The sequence below is a fragment of the Ambystoma mexicanum genome, chromosome 3q (genome assembly GCF_040938575.1).
Source record: "Ambystoma mexicanum isolate Mex_15411 chromosome 3q, UKY_AmexF1_1, whole genome shotgun sequence".
In the NCBI taxonomy this organism is placed as follows: domain Eukaryota; kingdom Metazoa; phylum Chordata; class Amphibia; order Caudata; family Ambystomatidae; genus Ambystoma; species Ambystoma mexicanum.
The window spans coordinates 27,994,958-28,016,707 of NC_090926.1; positions in this window are offsets into that span (position 1 = coordinate 27,994,958).

The window sequence follows — 21,750 nt, forward strand, 5'->3', positions numbered from 1 at the left end:
GTTCCTGCTTTCCAGAAGAGTTCCAGTGTTCTGAACCTAGGGAGTGGCTCCTGCCCCACCCAACAGGAAAAGTAGTCCCAAACAGAAGAGGATGAGGGGTTCAACTGGCAGGTAAGTAAGCAGCATGGTCTGCTGCAGGTAAGTCCACCCAAGCATTATGAGCCCGGCGCTTCCAGCGCTGGGACTGGGCATCTTTATGAGCCTGGTGCCACTGGCGCCAGGACATGGTCCAAAAGGTCCCTATTGGGACTGGCTGGCACTCGGAACCGGGGTTATGGGTCTGCTTCCAAGGGAGTCGGGCAAGTCCTGATCTTTTGGAAGCAGAGATCATGACAATGTACTCCCACACCCAGTGCCCACTTTCATGGCACCCTCTGCACCCATGTGTCTTAGAAATATTGGCCAATCACAGACTGGTGCACAGCACGTCCCTCCTGTGCATCTGCACCGCAATGATGTGCGCCCACATCTTCTTCGTCCTCTTCATCTTCACCTGGTGGTTGCAGTGCATTGTCAGGGGGCAGGGGCACGTTCCGTCGGATACACATGTTGTGCAGCATGACACATGCCATGATGATCTTGGCCACCTTCTCATGCCTGTAGAGGAGTGCCCCACCCGACCGGCTGAGGCAGCGAAAACGTGACTTCAACAGGCCAAAGGTCTGCTCGATGACCACACTGGTACGGTATGGGAGCGATTGTAGTCCTCTTTGTGCCTGTTCTGCGGGTTCTGACAGGGGTGAGGAGCCACGACTTCAAGGGATAGCCACTATCACCTGCATGGGTGCAAAATAAGGTATGTGTTAGTCAATTCATGATGGACTGCTGTAGTCATCACACATGCCTGCAGATATTTGTTGGTCACATGCACATGTCCCTGGTTGTATGTTCCCATTTTACCTTGCCTCAATGTGTGCTGTGCCATCGTCTTATGGTGTGGATTGCGTCTTCAAGATGATACACGGTGTACACTCCCTTGATGTTGCTCATGCATTGTGGACGCATATCGCTGTGTTTGTGTTATATATGTGATGTGTAGTGTTCTGTATGATTTTCTTACTGGCAGCGTTGGCGGTAGTCTCTGTGTTATTTTGTATTCAGCGCTGATTATTCCCATGGTGACATGCTGCACTACTGTGGTGGTGGCCCTGTGACAAGCAGTGGATTTCCTTGGTGATTTTGGTTTGTGCACTCTCATGGATGCTTGTCCTGTGTAGTGATTTGATGCTGACATTTACATTGTGTATACTCACAGCATGTTGGAGGATTGTGTTACGGAGGGTGAGGTCTGATGATGGGTGCTGCACGTGTTGTGGGATGTGGGGTCGTTGATAATTTGGCATGTTGTGATTGGTGTGCAGCTTCCTTCATTGCTATGGGGATTGGTTGTCATGTTCTGTTTGGGATGCTTTGGGGCACAGTGTTGTGGGATGTGGACATAGTGCAGTCACCTCAACAATAACACCATGATGGTGTGTGCATCTCTCCCCCCATTTCACTTCCATATGGATGTCATGCAACTTACCAAGCAGCCAGGCATGTCGTCCTGCATGTCGCTCCATGTAGCGTGATAGCATGGAGTTCCGCAGAACCATTGAGTCATGAGTTGATCCGAGAAATCGGGCACAACAATGTGTGATGATCTTGCTGGAGTCACATACCATCTGTTCATTGATTGAGTGATATAGCTTGCGATTGCGGTACACCACCTCCGTTGCATGCGGAACCACCAATTCCACATGGATGCAGTCAAGTGCACCAATACAATTTGGCATAGCTGCCAGTGCATGGAAGCCAACTTTCGTGTCAAAGATCTCCTGGGCAGTCCGTGGTAGGGATATGTAGTTCCTTGCATGCTTCAGGAGGGCATCCAGCACTTGGATCAGCATGCGAGAAAATAAGGTTTGTGAAATGCCATGCATGTGCCCCACTGAGTGCTGGTAGGTGCCTGTGGCCAGGAAGTGGAGCACAGACACTACCTTCAGTAGAGGTGGGATGGCGGTGCATATTTCAATCAGGCTGACAATGTTGTCGTGTATCATGTCCACAATGGTGGTGATGGTGTCCCGGTACAGGGTGTGGATCTGCTCAGGGGTTAGGTTGAATGGACTGGCTCTGATGCGAGGGATTGGGGGCTGCCTGTGTGGTACCACTGGCTGCACTGGTGGGGCTTGCTGGCCCTGTCTCACCCTCCTTCTCCTCCTGCGTCTCCTTTGTGGGGCCTGTTGTTGTTGCTGGTGTTGCAATGCAAGCATGTCCTCCAGCCCCATTATTGCTACTACAAGTGGAATCATTTTGGGGTGGTAAGGGGTGTGGTGTGTGAATGTGCTCCTTTTGTGCTGCCCAGACTCCATTGCCACCACCTGTGCTGACTGTGTGCACCTGTATCAGTTGGGAATACAGAACATTGCTGTTTGCGGGTGGTTCGCGATCCCGGTATCCCTCATTACCGCCTTCATGATACCGGTATTTGCATGTCCGCCTGACTTGTGATGTCCTCCTGTTAGCGCCTTCCTACTATTGCCGGGCCCAAGGGGCGCGCGGCCGCGCGCATGCTTGTACGGGGAGCACGCTATCAGCGGTGGCGCTAATACCGGGTTGTTGAGTCGGAATAGACTGGAGCGGTATGCGGTGCTGGTAATCCCTTACCGCCATCGTTTTTCCAATTCCCCCAACCACGTAATGACCCCCTGTATCAGATTATTCACACTTGGATCATAAAAAGGATACAGGTCGTATGACCACAGTAAAGGATACAAGTTGTGAGGGCAGTCTCCTGGTCGTAATGATTCCAATACTAAACACGGATGGAATGGATCTGGTCAAAATAAGACCTTCCAATTGATGGCACTCTCTGACTATTACATAGGTACAGCCAGAGTGAATAATCAATGGAAAGGGCACGGAACACAAAACACTCACCAGACTGTATGAGAAAATAAAGAAAACATCAGTGTGTGCTCTACATTACTATGAGATCCTATCACAGTATCAAATATCCCACTAACCCGTTGGTGTATGTAGAACCCAGAAAAATCCAGAACAGAATCACCAGGTAAGTTCAAATTAGAAAACAACGATTGGAAATGGGAAGTTAGTAAGGGAACAAATCCCGAACGACATGAGGGTCGCGCTAGTGCTGGGTTGGTGCACTCCTGGATAGCGTCCACAGCGTCCAGTGCACGTGTGCACAATAGAAAGGAAAGAGAAATGAATCCAGATATAATTGTTCTTGAACTGGAAAAATAAAGCAGTTCCAATGCCCTTGGAGAATAGGAATCGATTTGTTTGAACAGGAAATGCTGACTAGTAGCCAAGAGAATCCTGCAATGTCCTAACAGGATGTAGCGGAGGTGACGTGAACTTTCTGGATGTTGACAAAACAATGGCAGGTGCTGAGTCAGAAGTGAGATGGTAAGGCAGACTCAGCTCATGTGTCACGGGAAGGAGCCTGGGGAGCCGGAGCAGCACGCCGTTCAATGCCGTTTAATCGAACACAGTGAATGGAAAACGCCTTGCTCGGGGTGCGGCGAAGAACCACAGGAAGCTGGCAGGAGGTTCACGGAAATAGAAAAAACACCTCGCTCAGGGTGTGGGGAGGAACACAAGAACAAAGCAAAAAAGTTCTGAGGTCCGTTTCGTGTATAGAACGGTTTAGCCGTTCTATATGCAAAACGTGCCCCTTGAAGGTCAGATGAACTATGTGGAGCCTTGGAAAGCGTCTTGACAGGCATGACATTGCCATCCCCAAAATGACCGCCACACCCCTCCTAGCCTGGAAGCGACGCAACAAAACAGTAGCATGGATGTTGGCCAAAGGTTCCCAGGACCTGTCCTCTGGACCATACCCCTTCCAATCAATCAGTTAATATGGCTTACCGGAGCGCATTCACATATCCAAAATGGCCTTTACTTCATACTCTTGCCCCTCACCGAAACGGCCAAAGGCCGGACAGGCAACCTAGTAGTGGATAAACAAGGTTTGATGAGGGAGACATGAAAGACTGGGTACACCCGCCAACGAGTTGGCAGCTCTAGACGAACAGCCGCTGAGTTTACAACACAGGTTACCTCGTAAGGACCAATATATCTCGGCAACAACTTCCTCTTACCGGGTACCTTCAGATTCTTGGTTGATAACCAGACTCTCATACCGACCTGATAGTCCGGCCTTGTGTCCTATGCGTATCTGCATAGAACTTCGACTGCTCCTGGGCTCTGGTCAGCTGCCGTTTGATCCGGGCTTGTAGTACCGTGAGGTCCCTGCCATTGCTAGCTGCAGCAGGATTGGCCTGGGAAAGCCCTAGGTCTAAAGGGATGGATCTGGGATGCTCACCGTACAAGGCATAAAAGGGTGAAGTACCAATCGAAGAGTGCAAGGAGTTGTTGTAGGCAAACTCGGCCGACGGCAATACCGAAAGCCATGTGGATTGGAATTGTAGACACAAACAATGCAGATATTGTTCATTGGTACTGTTAATCCTCTCTCACTGTCCATCTGTCTGAGGATGGAATGAGCTCGACATCCTGTCATCAAAGAGTAATGCAGAGTTTAACACCTTCCAAAAGCGTGAAGCAAATTAGGAGCCCCTATCGGTGATTATAATGGAAGGCAGGCCAAAGAATTGGAACACATGTTGCATGAATAAATCCCCCAGGAGCCGTGGGTACCCCCTTACAAGGAATAAAAAGGGCAAGTTTAGTGAAGTAGTCCACCACAACCCATATGGTGTTAAACCCTTTAATCTGAGGTAATTCTACCACAAAATCCATGGAAATCATGTGCCACGGTTTGTGTGGCACCGGTAGAGGACGTAACAACCCCATTGGTTTGCCCGGGCTGTTCTTGCATTGCCTACAAACAGAGCAGGAAGAGACGTAATCTGTTACATCCTGTGACATGAAAGACTACCAACACCACCATCTGAGTAGTTCCAGAGTCTTTTTCTGACCTGGATGTGCCGCTAGCATAGAATCATGCACCCAACGAAGAGCTTTGCTTTGGGTGCTTTCTGTTGGTAGGTACAGAACGCCTTGTATGAAAGGCAGACCATTCTGTATATCCAAGTTAAGTTCTTGTTTCTCGCAAGGATTCCAAGACACCCAATCCTGTATCTCTTGTCTCAGTGAAGGTTGTACTGAGCAACTGCATATCACATGGTCAGCCAGAACAGGACACTGATCTGGATGGGTCTCCTGAACATCACTATTGATGCGGGACAAAGCATCAGCTTTGGTGTGGTACCTAGAAGGACGATAGGTGATGTGGAAGTCTAATTGTGCAAAATAAACATGCCAGACCAAAATTTGGTAGATATGGTATATCAACTGATAGAAAAAATGGATGTCTACAAACTGGCTCTGTCTTAATGCCTCGAAGACTGAGCTCATGCTATTCGGACCCCGTCAGGTACTAACCAAACTGGACCAGGCGTACTCAGGTTTCAGGATTGATGGTAGTGATATAAAAGTTGTACAGAAAGTTAAAACGTTAGGCACCTTCATGGAGAGTAGCTTAGACTGTGAAGCTCACGTTGCTGCCATATCAAAGAGCACCAACTACCATCTTAAAGTGCTTAGACAGGTTGCCCCACTTGTTTCCATTGAAAACCGTACTAAACTGGTGAGAGCTGTTATTCTACCACGCGTGGATTATTGTAATGCTCTCCTATGTGGGGCAAGCAAAGCCAACATCCTTGAACTGCAAAAGGTACAAAATAAAGCTATTCGCATCATCTACCAAATGAAATATTCAGAACCAACTACCGCTGCTAGGGAAAAGTTACACTGGCTTCCTGTTGAGGTCCGAATTCGGTTTAAGTTACTCACCATCTATCATAAATGCACCTTTGGGAGTGCACCAATTTATTTGAAGGATGTTGTAAGTGTTTACGAACCCTCAAGAAGGCTCAGATCAGCGGAAGATCGCTTACTAGTCCAACACCGTGGGCTGGGCAGAGCGTTTCATATCCAAGGCACTAAGGCCTGGAATGCGTTACCAGCTACATTGCATAAGAGAGGATTTACTCTCCTTTAGGAAACAGCTGAAGACCGTCCTGGAAAATGACCAGATAAATCGATGGTAGAAATTTGCAAACTCTAAGAAGGATTGAAGTGTTTTGATGTTGTTAGGGATCGTCTAGTCTAGCAAGGCTTTGACCTTGGAGCGGCTCATTCGAACGCCGTTACTGGTTATGTCATAACCCAAAAACTCCACCTCTTGTGTGTGAAACACACATTTTTCAGCCTTTACGAACAGTTGGTTTTCTCGCTGTCTTTGTAAAACTCTAGAAACATGACCGACATGTTCTTGATACGAGGAAGAATATATCAAAAGATCATCCAGGTAGATGACAACAAACTGGTCTAAGAGTGTCACGTTTCTGCTCGCCTGCCTCCCAGCACCTTTACATGCGCCTAATCCTTTATTTCCTTGTTTTACTGCTGCAGTTCTGGACTAATCTAATTGCATGTTCCATTACGGATTTTGGATTAAACCAGCAGATGCATTCTGGGACATGTAGGCTGTCCAAAAGGCAGAGGGCTGGAGGAGGCATAGTAAATACATTTGTTTGCAGCAAGCTACTAAGAGCTGCAGAGGGCTTGATTGCCTTCACCTGTTCCAAGCTACTGCAGGCTCGGCTGCAGAGACCTGGAGAGCACTTGATTAGAATCCACTGCTGCTACTGCTGCAGGCTACTGAAGCCGGGGCTGGACTTAATTGAACACAGCTGCCAAAGTCTGTAATCAGCTCCACCCTGCTGGCCTGCTACCTGGGAGGGCCTTTATAAGCTCACTCTGAACAGAAGCAGTGGTCAGTCAACTGCTTTCTCTGGGAGTTCGTGCTGGTGCTCCTGTTACCAGTTTTTGACCTTTCCTGGAAATCCTCCTTTGGCCTTTTGATTCCTGTTGCTGTTGCTGTTGATGCTTGCAGCTCCTTCTCCATTCTGCTGCAGCCTTTTGCCTTGTTCCTTTGGGCTCCCACCTGACGGCTCTGCCGTACTCCGCTGCCTTCTGCCCTGCTCCTCTGGGCTCCCGCCTGATGGCTCTGCCGCACTCCGCTGCTTTCCGCCATGCTCCTCTGGGCTCCCACCTGACTGCTCTGCCGTACTCCGCTGCCTTCCGCCCGGCTCCTCTGGGCTCCCACCTGACGGCTCTGCCGTACTCCGCTGCCTTCCGCCCTGCTCCTCTGGGCTCCCACCTGACGGCTCTGCCGTACTCCGCTGCCTTCTGCCCTGCTCCTCTGGGCTTCCACCTGATGGCTCTGCCGTACTCCGCTGCCTTCCGCCCTGCTCCTCTGGGCTCCCACCTGGCGGCTCTGTCACACTCCGCTGCCTTACGCCCTGCTCCTTTGGGCTCCTGCCTGATGGCTCTACCGCACTCCACTACCTTCTGCCATTCTCCTCTGGGCTTCCTTGCCTGGCAGCCTTACCACACTCATCTGCCTTCTGCTCTGTTCCTCTGGGCTCCTTGCCTTGCTTCCTGCCTGTTCCAACTTCTGATATCCTATCCGGTCCTGTACCTGGTTATTTCTTCCAACACTGCTTTCTACTTGTTTACATCTTGGTCCACTGTAGTGTCTCCACTTGAATCCGTTTTACAGTGGGACCCTGGGTTGGTCTGCGTTCAGATCAGATAAGGGAAGACTTCTGTTGCCTTCAAGTAGTCTGTTGAAGTCGTACCTGCTTCAGTATATGGTCTTTCAGTTTTACCCTTGCACTGAGTACAACAGTTTCTTTGGTACGCCCAAGTCATGACGTTGCTGTATGACTGTTGTTAAGAGTAATCTGCTGGTACCTATCCCAAGGGCTTTCCTTAATCCCTGGAGACCCCTTATCATATTCCAGTACACCCTTATTTCTGATCAATCCGTGTTGCCCAGTATACTTGCTTGTCTTTGCCTTTTCTCTGTCTCTTTGTTTACAGCCTGCTCCTGCAGTTCCTGTGAATTCCTGTTTCAACTAACAGCTTGGTATGTACCTTTAATCTGTTATTTGCTAGCATTGTCTCCGGAATCTCCCTTATATCTACTTACACACAGTGAGAGACAGCCTCTGCCCTGTGCTCTCCGCCTAGACTTCTGAGAGATTGACTGACCACCAAGAAGAACATTTCGATTCTTAGGCCAATGCTTGTTCGATCCAAGATGCCTCTGAAGAAAAACAGGAACCCTTGGTGAGCCCCTACATCCTCCAAGCAAACTACCAGCACCCAGTTACTTGAGACTTTTACCCATAATGAAGCTACCGTCCTCAAAAAGAATGGGTATCTCCGTGCCAAATTTTTTCCACATTTTTCAGCCAAACCAAGTACTCCAGGTTGGGACTCTGTGTTTTCTGCTAATCCTGACTTGATGACCGCAGAACAGTTACAGGAAGAAAATAGGTCTTTGACTTAGTCCTTGGCATGCCCCTCCAAGTCAACGGCTAATTGGGAGGCTTCAAGGTATACCTCTGTGAAAAGTCTTCCTACTGTGTACTGTTCCAGAGAACCTGTAAAGTATTGTCCGGTCACTATTCAGTGTGTTAGGACTGACATCATGAAGCAAGATTCTAAGACGCTTTTTGTTGGTGCCATGCATTATCCTGACAAACACAATGCCACTCATGCCTCTAGACTTGGTTCTGTTCCACAGATTTACTCTGAAACCTCAGAGTCTTACGCTAAGATAAAAGCAGATCCTGAGCCTTCTACCAATAAACATTATGTTAAAGAAAGACTAGCTAAGTCCCTCGAGGATGTCTTTGATTTTGTCATGATGCCTGCCTCCAAGGAGCCAAACCAGGCCCAGCACCCTCAGAGACAGACACCATGCATTCAAGGGAAGTCCCAGCAGCCCCAGATGGCCCTTTCGACTCAGTCCTGGCGTCGTTGGCGTCAGGCTCATAGGGGACATCAGTCCTGGCGCCATCGGCGCCAGGCTCATACAGAAGTAGGTTGGGAGTAGTGCTTGGTGTAAACTTACCTGTGCAGACCATGCTGCAACTTCCAAGACTGGAAGGAACTATTTTTCTAGGGACTACTTGATCTCTAGGGTGTGACCGGTGGAGGAATACATATTTCTGGGGGAAGAATACATACCTGGAACTACTTGAAAGGCTATTTAAGCCACACCCAAGCAGCAGACCACGCTTCGCGTTGTTCTGCACTTAGCAGCTGGACGCTCACCGTGCCTGCTCCTGCCTTGGTCCTCCATCACGCCTGCCAGCATCCTGGAAACACCTAAAGAAGAAAAGGGAAGAGAACAGGTGAAAACAAGAACCTTACCTGATACATCTGCACTCCGGATTCTGCACGCCGACGATCCTGCAAAGAAGACAAACATTTTAAACGCGCCTAGCGCGCAGCACGCTGCATTTCACTCACCTGCACGTGGCGTTTTCGAGTTCTGCGACGTCCATCCGGAGCTTCCACCGCCATCCAGCACCTATTGGAAGGAAGGAGAAAGAGAGGTGAGAAGGGAAACACGAATCTAAGTAGAACTTACCTGTGGTTCAATTCCCTCTCCGCCTTCGGGTTTGTGCCATACCTTCGGCATCTCAGCACCCCGGCCCCTAAGGGGAAAAGAAACAGACATTGTATTAGTGAGAGCATGTGAGAACATTAGCAATATGCTCACTCAAGACTTACCCATTTGCAAGAGAGACACAGCAGCTCTTTTCGGGTCGGCGCCTTACCTCCGGCATTGCCGTAACCCGGCCCCTATGGGGAAAAAGACATTGGACATTAAAGGAGATACTTAAAACTGCAAAGGAATCTCTCATCGGAATTCTTACCAGAATTTGGCTTCATCCAAATCGCCTACAGCCCGGAATCTTCTCCAGCACCTGCGAAAGAAAAGAACAGATGAGTGAATATAAACCCAAACTTGCCATAAACATTTGCGGTATGACGGGAATGGACAAACTAGTTTAAACTCATCAATCCAGTGAAGTAACTGGAATCACAATGTGCCCCTGAATCAGAAGCAGGATGGAGAGCTTGTCATTTTGGTCCCTAAGGTGAGTCTTCGCAGGGAATCCCAAAAGGATTTCACGGAGGGAGAAAAGGAAAGTGGGAGGTCGGAACATCACCCACAGACTATTAACCCTTCCTTTTCACACACAGTGGGATATTCCTCCGAGCCAGAAAAGCCAGGTTGGGGAATCCAGTCCAGTCCATCTTCCGGGTCTTACGCATCTCTGCAGAAGAGGTCACAGCAGTCCCAGCCACGCCCGCGCCTCTGTGGGAGCCAGGTGAGCGTTACAGATTTGGACAGTATCCACAAACAGCTATTTGCTTTAAAGAGGCAATCCATGGATTTATATGACGATTATGGCATCCTGTATTGGCTAAACGTAAGAGAGGGATACATTTCATCTTCAGATAACCCATGTTACCATGAACCAGACATTCTCTCTCAAATTATTGATGACATTTGGGTTCCTAATGAGTTGCATAAGCTAAAGGAAAGAACGTTGGAGCAAATAGAAAGATTGAAGCAGGAATATGCTTAACAGTTGCAGGTTAACTTGGAGTGCTCTTCTCTTTCTGTTCGAGATGCCAGCCAGGTTTTCCCAAACTACGATCTATTTGGTGAAGACCGGTCCTCCTGTACCTCACTGGGTGACTCCTTTGAAAGACCTCTTCTATCTCCTGCTGAGTCTACCTCTGCTATCTTTTCTGACACTCCTGCAGATTTGGTACAACATTGTTTCCAGGAGCCTAACCATAGTCCTACTCCAATGCTGTCCTTGACCCAAACTCCTTCTCTGGTTCCAACACCAGTATCCAGCACTGCCTTGCACACCGACAGCAACACAATTGACTTTTCTAGTGTTTACAACCCCACAATTACTGCAGTATCCGAAAAGATTACCAGTCCAACAACCCTCTGTTTCAAAGGCTGTGTTTCAACGCTTGCTCATACCTGTGAATTAAATCAAGACTGTGCATCTATTCTTATCCCGGTGTCCACCTCATCACCCGAAGTAATCCAAGTGCCCATAACTGAAATGAAACCACAAGAAATGAATGAGGATTACCTTGAATGCAAAAGCATATCCTTCAGTGAAAATGAAGATTCAGCAATGGATTTAGTGTTTCTAGACCTTATGATCAGTACCATTGTTAGTGTTATGCTGCTTGAACATTTAAACCAGTGGAACGAGATACCTGCACTCCCTGTCAGTGAAAGGATTTTGATCAAGCCTCCGCTAGCCTTGCAGTCAGCAGTATCTCCTTCCCAAGTACTTGAACACTCCGAGCCTGTAACCAATCACATGAGTGTGCTATCCACGGCTCAATGCCAAAGTCCACCTATTGGATTAGTAATGTCATCAGAATATCAACTCTCTGTGACAAAGAACAAGCTTACCCTTTCTGAAAGTCACCAAGATAGTTCAGTCATGCCACAGCGATCTGAAGGTAAAACATTTTCTTTGCATTCTGAGTCACAACCGCTGCATCCAAAGAACAACCTGAAACCAGCAATTCCTGTGTCTGTGCCCGTCTCTATTGCTGTATCCTCTAAAGATCTTCAGTCTACAATTCTGTTTTCCTGCACACCCACCTTACGTACTGATGTACCCTGTGAGTCGTTTGGTAGGGTTGTGAAGAACAATCACCCCTTTGCATTTTCTGATCGAAGTACTACACTGAAGGAATATAAAACCTTTACCTGGGCATTTATTTTGACTTTAGTGCTTCAACCCTTACTCTTCCTACTGCTTGAAAGACACAATGGACTATGTCTTCTTTTGGGGCACCAGGTGGGGCCCTGTGAGGGGGGCATACTGTCACGATTCTGCTCGCCTGCCTCCCAGCACCTTTACATGCGCCTAATCCTTTATTTCCTTGTTTTACCGCTGCAGTTCTGGACTAATCTAATTGCATGTTCCATTCAGGATTTTGGATTAAACCAGCAGATGCATTCTGGGACATGTAGGCTGTCTAAAAGGCAGAGGGCTGGAGGAGGCATATTAAATACATTTGTTTGCAGCAAGCTACTAAGAGCTGCAGAGGGCTTGATTGCATTCACCTGTTCCAAGCGACTGCAGGCTCGGCTGCAGAGAGCTGGAGAGCACTTGATTAGAATCCACTGCTGCTACTGCTGCAGGCTACTGAAGCCAGGGCTGGACTTAATTGAACACAGCTGCCAAAGTCAGCAATCAGCTCCACCCTGCTGGCCTGCTGGCTGGGAGGGCCTTTATAAGCTCACTCTGAACAGAAGCAGTGGTCAGTCAACTGCTTTCTCTGGGAGTTTGTGCTGGTGCTCCTGTTACCAGTTTTTGACCTTTCCTGGAAATCCTCTTTTGGCTCTTTGATTCCTGTTGCTGTTGCTGTTGATGCTTGCAGCTCCCTCTCCATTCTGCTGCAGCCTTTTGCCCTGTTCCTTTGAGCTCCCACCTGACGGCTCTGCCGTACTCTCCTGCTTTCTTCCCTGCTCCTCTGGGCTCCTGCCTGACGGCTCTGCCGCACTCCGCTGCTTACCGCCCTGCTCCTCTGGGCTCCCACCTGATGGCTCTCCCATACTCTGCTGCCTTCTGCCCTGCTCCTCTGAGCTCCCACCTGACGGCTCTGCCATACTCCGCTGCCTTCCGCCCTGCTCCTCTGGGCTCCCACCTGACGGCTCTGCCGTACTCCGCTACCTTCCGCCCTGCTCCTCTGGGCTCCCACCTAACGGCTCTGCCGTACTCCGCTGCCTTCCGCCCTGCTCCTCTGGGCTCCCACCTGACGGCTCTGCCGTACTCCGCTGCCTTCCACCCTGCTCCTCTGGGCTCCCACCTGGCAGCTCTGTCACACTCCGCTGCCTTACGCCCAGCTCCTTTGGGCTCCCGCCTGACGGCTCTACCGCACTACACTACCTTCTGCCATTCTCCTCTGGGCTTCCTTGCCTGGCAGCCTTACCACACTCATCTGCCTTCTGCTCTGTTCCTCTGGGCTCCTTGCCTTGCTTCCTGCCTTTTCCAACTTCTGATATCCTATCCGGTCCTGTACCTGGTTATTTCTTCCAACACTGCTTTCTACTTGTTTACATCTTGGTCCACTTTAGTGTCTCCACTTGAATCCGTTTTACAGTGTCACCCTGGGTTGGTGTCCATTCAGATCAGATAAGGGAAGACTTCTGTTGCCTTCAAGTAGTCCGTTGAAGTCGTACCTGCCTCAGTATATGGTCTTTCAGTTTTACCCTTGCACTGAGTACAACATTTTCTTCGGCACGCCCAAGTCATGACGTTGCTGTATGACTGTTGTTAAGAGTAATCTGCTGGTACATATCCCAAGGGCTTTCCTTAATCCCTGGAGAATCCTTATCATATTCCAGTACACCCTTATTTCTGATCAATCCTTGTTGCCCAGTATACATGCTTGTCTTTGCCTTTTCTCTGTCTCTTTGTTTACAGCCTGCTCCTGTAGTTCCTGTGAATTCCTGTTTCAACTAACAGCTTGGTATGTACCTTTAATCTGTTATTTGCTGGCATTGTCTCCGGAATCTCCCTTATATCTACTTACATACAGGGAGAGACAGCCTCTGCCCTGTGCTCTCCGCCTAGACTTCTGAGAAAGAGGTCCCTGAATATATCATTCATAAAGAACTGAAAAGTGGCAGGGGCATTACATAGGCCAAAAGGCATAACGAGGTATTCAAAAAGGCCATACTGAGTCTTGAAAGCGGTCTTCCACTCGTCACCTTCCCGAAGGCGGACAAGGTTGTATGCCCCGCATAGATCTAACTTTGTGGAGATCACTGAAGAACCTAGTTTGTCTAGCAGTACATTAATCAGTGGCAAAGGATATTGATTCTTTATGGTTATTGCATTAAGTGCCCTGTAATCTATGAAGGGCCTCAAGTCCCCTTCCTTTTTAGGAACGAAAAACAATGGGGAGGCAGCAGGTGACTGAGAAGGACGTATAAAGCCCATATTTAATGATTTGTCAATGTAATCCTTCAGAACTACGTCCTCCTGTTGTGTTAATGAATATACTCAACCCATTGGTATCCTGGCACTGGGTATTAGTTCTATAGGACAATCATATTGCCTATGGGGAGGCAAATGTTCTGCCGTACCTTTGTCAAACACATCTGTAAAATCCGAGTACTCACATGGAACCTGAGTACTACTAGGAAAGACAGCACCAATGGTCGAGACCCCCTCCATAAAGGACAATACAGGTGCAGCACCGATCACTTCCCGGTTTTGAAAGCAGTGTTTGTTGCAATACTTTGATGGATACTGTATGTGTTCCGTAACCCAATCGATGGCTGGGTTATGTAAAGCGAGCCATGATAGCCCCAATATCAACTGGTATTGAGGTGCCGCAATCACATCAAAAACCACATCCTCTGTATGTCCATTGGGCAGTACTAACCGAACAGGGATGGTCTCTTCAGTCACCATACCAGAGGTCAAAACTGAACCATCTACAGTGTTGACGGTTTCAGGTATGGGCTTGGCTACTGTAGGTGTAGTGGTTGTCTTGGCAAAATTAACATCAATGTAGTTATTTGTGGCTCAGGAATTCACCATAGCCTTGGAGTGTACACAGATACTACCAAAGCATAAGTCCACTGGGACAGCTATCGGAGATAAAGGTATTACATGACTGGAGTCCGATTTTGTACCCGACACAGGGACTCCTGCTAGTGCCGAGTTTTGGCGTTTCCCAAGCGTTTAGCGGGTTTTTTGGGACAAGACACCAACAAATGGTCAGCGGGGCCACAATACATGCATAAATTGTTTTTCTGTCAATTCTCTCTTTCCGCAGACGACAACCGACCACAAATTGCCCCAATCTGCATCGGTTCAGGCTCACTGGAAGGTATCACTGGAGCATCGGACCGTGTAAGGACTTGCATATTGGGTCTTTTCTCGCCTTTTCTTGCAGATCTTCGTGCGTCTAATTGAAGGATGATATCTAGGAGCTCAGTGAACCCTGAGAGTACCACTGGGACCGTAGAGAAGGCATCTTTTAAATCCTCTGACAAACATTTGTAGAAAACAGCTGCTTTTTTATCTTCTGGCCACTGGGTTTCAGCGGTTAACCGGTTGAATTTGGCGATATAAGCCATTAATGACTGGCTGCCTTATTACAGATTCAACAGTTCCAAATCTGTGGCTTGGGTTGCATATCGCATATCGAATATCTTGCTCATGGCTGACAAGAGGGCATCGCAATCATAAAGCAACGGGGTATTGGTCTCTAGTAATGGATTGGCCCATGCTGCGGCAGTTCCCCCTAAGTGCGATAACACAAAAGAGGCCTTTGTGGTTAGATCAGGGAATGAATTGGGCCGACAAAGACAATGAAGGTGACACTGATTGACAAACGTGCGGTATGCCTTGGGATCGCCCGTGAACCTCTCAGGTGGTGCCAGAGGGAATTGAGAGGGCATTAACACCTGTACTGATTCACATTGTGGCATAGGAAGACCCGAGCCAGAAGCAGTGGCTTGTCGGATATCCATCCCCTGAGGAGAAGAACTCATAGCGTCTTGTAACACATCCATAAGATGACGTAGTGTATCTTGAGCAGTAATCATCTCATTCCTTAAATCAGCGATCAGCTGAGTCAGGACAACCAAAGGATCTGCACCCTCCATATTTACGGCTTCTGGTTCTCTCATGATTGGAACACTGTATCAGATTAATCACACTTGGATCATAAAAAGGATATAGGTCGTATGACCACAGTAAAGGATACAAGTTATGAGGGCAGTCTCCTGGTCGTAATTATTCCAATACTAAACAAGGATGGAATGGATTTGGTCAAAATAAGACCTTCCAATTGATGGCACTCTTTGACTATTACATGGAACACAAAACACCCACCAGGCTGTATGAGAAAATAAAGAAAACATCAGTGTGCGCTCTAAATTACTATGAGATCCTATCACAGTATCAAATATCCCACTAACTTGTTGGTGTATGTAGAACCCAGAAGAATCCAGTACAGAATCACCAGGTAAGTTCAAATCAGAAAACAACAACTGGAAATGGGAGGTTAGTAAGAGAACTAATCCCAAACGGCACGAGGGTTGCGCTAGTGCCGGGTTGGTGCACTCCTGGATAGCATCCACAACGTCCAGTGCACGTGTACACAATAAAAAGGAAAGAGAAATTAAGCCTGGTATAATTGTTCTTGAACTGGAAAAATAAAGCAGTTCCAATGCCCTTGGAGGATAGGAATCGATTTGTTTGAACAGAAAATGCTGACTACTAGCCAAGAGAATCCTGCAATGTCCTAACAGGATGTTGCGCAGGGGATGTGAACTTTCTGGATGCTGACAAAACAATGGAGGGTGCTGGTTCAGAAGTGAGATGGTGAGGCAGACTTAGCTCGTGTGTCACGGGAAGGAGCCTGGAGAGCCGGAGCAGCACGCCGTTCGATGCCATTTAGACGAAGACAGTGAATGGAAAACACCTTGCTCAGGGTGCGGCGAGGAACACAGGAACAAAGCTAAAACGTTCTAAAGGGAGACAGCTGACGGTCCGTAACGGACGATTCAGTGAGGAAATCAGGAGGGGTTCAAAAAGAACCGTAGCTTCAAACACTGTTGAACCAACAATCAGAAGCAGCGAGCGAATAACCAACGTGCTGCTAAATACGTAGAGCAGGGACACGTGACTTGGTAGAAAGCATGTGATACTAATGGCGTACAGACTGCAAACGCCACTTCCCAGGAAGTGTATCAAACAATCTCCATTGTGTATAGAACGGTCTAGCCTTTCTATATGCAAAACGTGCCCCTTGAAGGTCAGATGAACTATGTAGAGCCTTGGAAGCCTTGGAAAGCGTCTTGATAGGCATGACATTCTGACACCCGAGATTTGGGTAAGTCTAGATCCGACCATCTTACTTTCTTATCCATTGAAAAACACCCTTCAGGGCTACATGCATTGCCTTCCTCCTCCCCATGGAAGGTTTCCCTGTCCTCGGCTGAAATATCCTGTCCCCAACTCATGTGACTTCTCTCCTCTTCATCTCTATTCAGAGTCAGTCTATCTAAAGACAGCTCCTTTGGCTCAAAACTGCAAGATGCTCCTTCTTTGTCGTACAACTGCGTACTCTCGAATCGATCATTTTTACCCTTCCCCTGCAGCACTTTCTTAGTCCTCATATCATGATAGACTTTATCGATTGCGTCCCCAATGCTTCTAGAGTCAAACTCATCCTCTAGAATTGCTGTAGACGGACGTGCTATTGGCTCATGTGCTGGGAAGAACTCTTCTATGTCTTCCCATGCCACTACTGGATTAGGATCTATTAATTCATCTTCCACAGATCTCCTCATCCACATCATTACTCTTTCGTTCTAGTTCATCATCAAACTCTCTTAGCTTCCTTGGTTCTTCTCTTACTCTTGCTTCCCCTTTTCTTTTCATATCTCTCCCCTCATTTTCACTTCGTATTGCTTGGTCTTTTCATCTTTGTATTCTTTTATCCCTTCATTTATGTTCCTCCTCTTCCTCTTTCTTTCTTTCTCCCCTTCTTGTCTTTCTCGTTCTTCGATTGCCCTCTGTCTACTGTCATACTTTCTTTGCTCCTCTGCTCTTTCCTGCTTTTTCAGTTGCTCATCTTGATACAACTGTTCCCGTCTTTGTCTATCCTTTCTTTTAGCCCCGTCTCCTTTCAATCTTTCCTCTCTCTCTCTATCTTTTTTGTCCTGTTCGTCTTGATCTTCCCTTTGCCTCACGTCCACCATCGAGTTTGAGCAAAATCTGACCACCCATCCCCTTTGTTCTGTATAAGTGCTAACTCATCAATCTTATCTTTTTCTCCTTTCCATCTCTTTATTTCTCGTCCTAGATCTAAGGATGTACTTGGTCGATCACTTCTCTCTTTGTCACGTCTCTCCTTGTCCCTTGTCCCTCGGGACCTTGGAGATTACATCTTTCTCAGAAATGTTCTCTTGGTCCTCGTCGCTGCTTTGTGCAGGTGACTCATATGCCGGGTTGCTGTACCCTGTCGCTGCCTTAAGCTCTCTTAATGGGTATAACCCATCATCTTTCTTACTATCGCTGTCGGCTTCAGGCAGGGCGGGTGGAGCAGAAGGCCCCTCACCCCCTTCTTTGCATACATTCAATAGCCAGTCCTCAGGAGGTGGATCTTCTCTTTCCTCCTGGTACATTTTCCAGAGCTCTAAGCTCGCTAATCGTTTCTCTAACTTTTTTCTCGTATATGCTGCATGCAAATATGTCATCATATTCTACAAAACTGCCTTCAATAGTGATCCCCTTGTGGCCATGTCATGAACACCTTATTGTCATGCATGCTGGACGTGGTCCTACCTCCTACGCTCGTAGAACAGCTAGACCGTTCTATTCCAAATGGCGGTTGTTCGACACCTTGCCGGGAAAACGACGTTTGCACTTTTCACGTCGCTAACTCACGTGTATTCTGCTTCGTCACGTGAACTACGGCATTACGTATTTAAGCAGCGTGGAAACTTCACTCGCTGCTTCTGATCGAATCATTTGGCGTTGTGTAGCTGAACCTCCGGTCTGCATCCTTGCAGGTTCCTACCGCTACCCCTTTGGCCTTCTATAGCGTGTTTTGCGCCACACGCTGATTCCTGGGGCTGTTTGGTTGCGTGTAAATCCACACGTTGTCTTCAAACGCGGCCGGCCTGGGCTGCGTGAATCCTGTTCGCGTGTAAATCCACACGCGCACGCTATCTTCAAACGCGGCTGGCCTGGGCTGCGTGAATCCTGTTCGCGTGTAATTCCACACGTGCACGCTATCTTCAAACGCGGCTAGCCTGGGCTGCGTGAATCCTGTTCGCGTGTAAATCCACACGCGCACGCTATCTTCAAACGCGGCTGGCCTGGGCTGCGTGAATCCTGTTCGCGTGTAAATCCACACGCGCACGCTATCTTCAAACGCGGCTGGCCTGGGCTGCGTGAATCCTGTTTGCGTGTAAATCCACACGCGCACGCTATCTTCAAGCGCTGCTGGCCTGGACTGCGTGAATCCTGCTCGCGTGTAAATCCACACGCACACGCTATCTTCAAGCGCTGCTGGCCTGGACTGCGTGAATCCTGCTCACGTGTAAATCCACACGCGCACGCTATCTTCAAGTACGGCTGGCCTGGACTGCGTGAATCCTGCTCGCGTGTAAATCCACACGCGCACACTATCTTCAAGCGCTGCTGGCCTGGACTGCGTGAATCCTGCTCGCGTGTAAATCCACACGCATATGTTGTCTGCAAGCGCTGCTGGCCTGGACTGCCTGAATCCTAATCGCGTGTAAATCCACACGCACACGCTCTTTTCTTCGCGGCTGTCCAGAACCGCGTGTACTTTGTTTATACCTTAAAAGGAGCGCTATTTCCAACTCCTGCACCTGTGTTATTAACAGGGGGATTGGTTCATTTCTATACTTTACACTACGTGGGAAGGAAACTTTTCAAGGATAATTGGAAGGTGACAGTGAACAGTACTTTGGACGCTATCCTGTGGTGCATCAACCCGGTATCTAGCGCGAGCCTCGTTCCGTTCGGGATAAGTCTCCCTTACTAATCTTCCCTTCCTTGTCGTTTGTTCTACCTTGGATTCCACAAGAGACTCTGCTGGATTCATCTGCCCTAGACTCAAGGTCAGTGTATGCATTCATGACATTTCCTATTCCATCATACCCAGGTTGGGGCAGTTATTCATGATACTTTATTTTGTTCTAGGCTGACTTCTTATACCTTACCCACGCCCTTTCCAGTGATCCATCGCTCTGCCTGTTTTACCAGTCAGAGAGTTGTATCATTTGGAAGGTCTTAACTTGACTTCACAACTATCAAAACGCGTGAACAGGGATCCGGAAGACCCTACCACCTGTATCCTTTTAAGTACCGTATCCTTTTCAGTTAATACTTTGGTGCTTTCTGACACTTATCTTGCGTGCTCTTAACCCATTCTGCACTGTATTGCTTCAGTTTGGGTGCGTGTTTAGGCAACTGTTTGCAGAGATGTATAAGTGGAGTAGTATCCTCCATTCTGACTCGTCACACTTGACTGTCAATACTCACCCTTACAGTTTGCAGATTTCAAAAATATGTTTCAGAAAAACAAAACAATATGAGCGTGCACAAAATCGTTGCAGGCTCCAAATCCTCTATATCATGTTTTTTACTGTAATCTACTTTTTCACTAAACACCGTCAATTCAATTTCCACTAAATAAATAATTAATTCTCAAATCTTGTCTTTTCTTTTCACATCTATCAATTCCTCTGTTGTTTTTTTCACCATATTCAGTCACATAAAACGAACAGACAAATTGGCATACTCAACCGCCACATATATCTCAGTCTTCTCTTTAAGACTTATCCTACCCCGAAAAAATACAGTGATTGGGATGTGAATCGTTCTCTTTAAACATGTCTTTAACCAAGTCCGTAGTCTACGTCACACGTAAATGGGGCTCTAGAAACGATTCCTTCTGTTACGTCTTTATGACGCAGGAAACTGGGTGTACTCTTTATCGTGGTACCTTCCCTCACAATACCTCTTAATCGCTTGGCCTCTCCTCAAGTCAATTACTTAATATCCAATGCTCATCGTTCTCACGTTACTTTACCCCAAACTCCCTCCTTTACTCGTTTTTCCCTTATCACTTTCTTCACTCACTGCCCGTTCACAAATTTGCCACCTCACTCAGTTTTAACTCATCATTTGCTTTTTCGAATTCTGACTCTCGGGATCGTCTGCCTCTTTAACAGCTGCTCCAACTTTCCATTCGTATAGCTTCCTGTAGACGCCAGGAGGGAATTCTGCCTGAAACCAAGGGACCCGTCTCACCAAGCTTGCAAGTCTGATAATTAAAAATGTTTCCGCTATCTACAGGGAGCTTCATGTCCTTTCAGCCGAATGGCAGAGGTTGTGCGATATTTCCAAAACCCGAAAGCCTACTAACTCGATGGATTTTTAAGCATCCTCTCCGCTATCACATGAACTGGTGGACCCCATCCCTTTAAGACGAGGTAGCAATACCCTTGAGATGGATGGGGATGCAGAAGTTACTCAAACATCAATAATCGAAACGACTCAGGTAGTTGTCAAAAAGATAACTGTTTTAATATCAATTATCTAAAACAGGGAGTACAACAGACATCAACGGACGTCGCAGCGTAAGGTCTTTCAATGCATCTTAAAAAAGCATTCTTTTATATCAAAAAATCGTCATTGATGATGTCAACCTACGTATTACTAACGTCATCGTACGTGGCAAACTACAAAAACCTAGTGGCTATTGTGATAGGTTCTAAAGGAACATCTAAGCATGTGATCTATACTAGTCTGAGAGTGATGAAAACCATAAGAAATTATAGGTTTCTTAACATCAGGTGGGGCACCTAAGTCCTCCCCTTAAACAGGTCTCTATGAACGTCACTAATTACATAACGTCACATTGGTTACACAACCTATCGGACCCTTAATCACGTGGACCCCTACAATTGGTTGGCACTCTAACCTCTGTCAGTACTTTTCCACCTACGTTAGCAGCACGCAGGCTTGTCTTCCAGGTGCTGGTGAGCTAGTCTTAACCATAGCTTGCCACCAATTAGCATATTCATCTATATTCACCTCAGTGGTCTGCTGTCAATTTAGGCTTTGAACTTGTCCTTGGGAGTGTTCTTTTGCTCTAGAGAATTCAGGGGAGTGAAGGCACGCTCTGCCCTGATGTCCTGTTCGTCCAACTTCATCCTTCCACGTTACTGAAGACCATAAAATTGAGCTCTAGTGCATTCAAAATACTATTTTCTAATAGACTACTGAC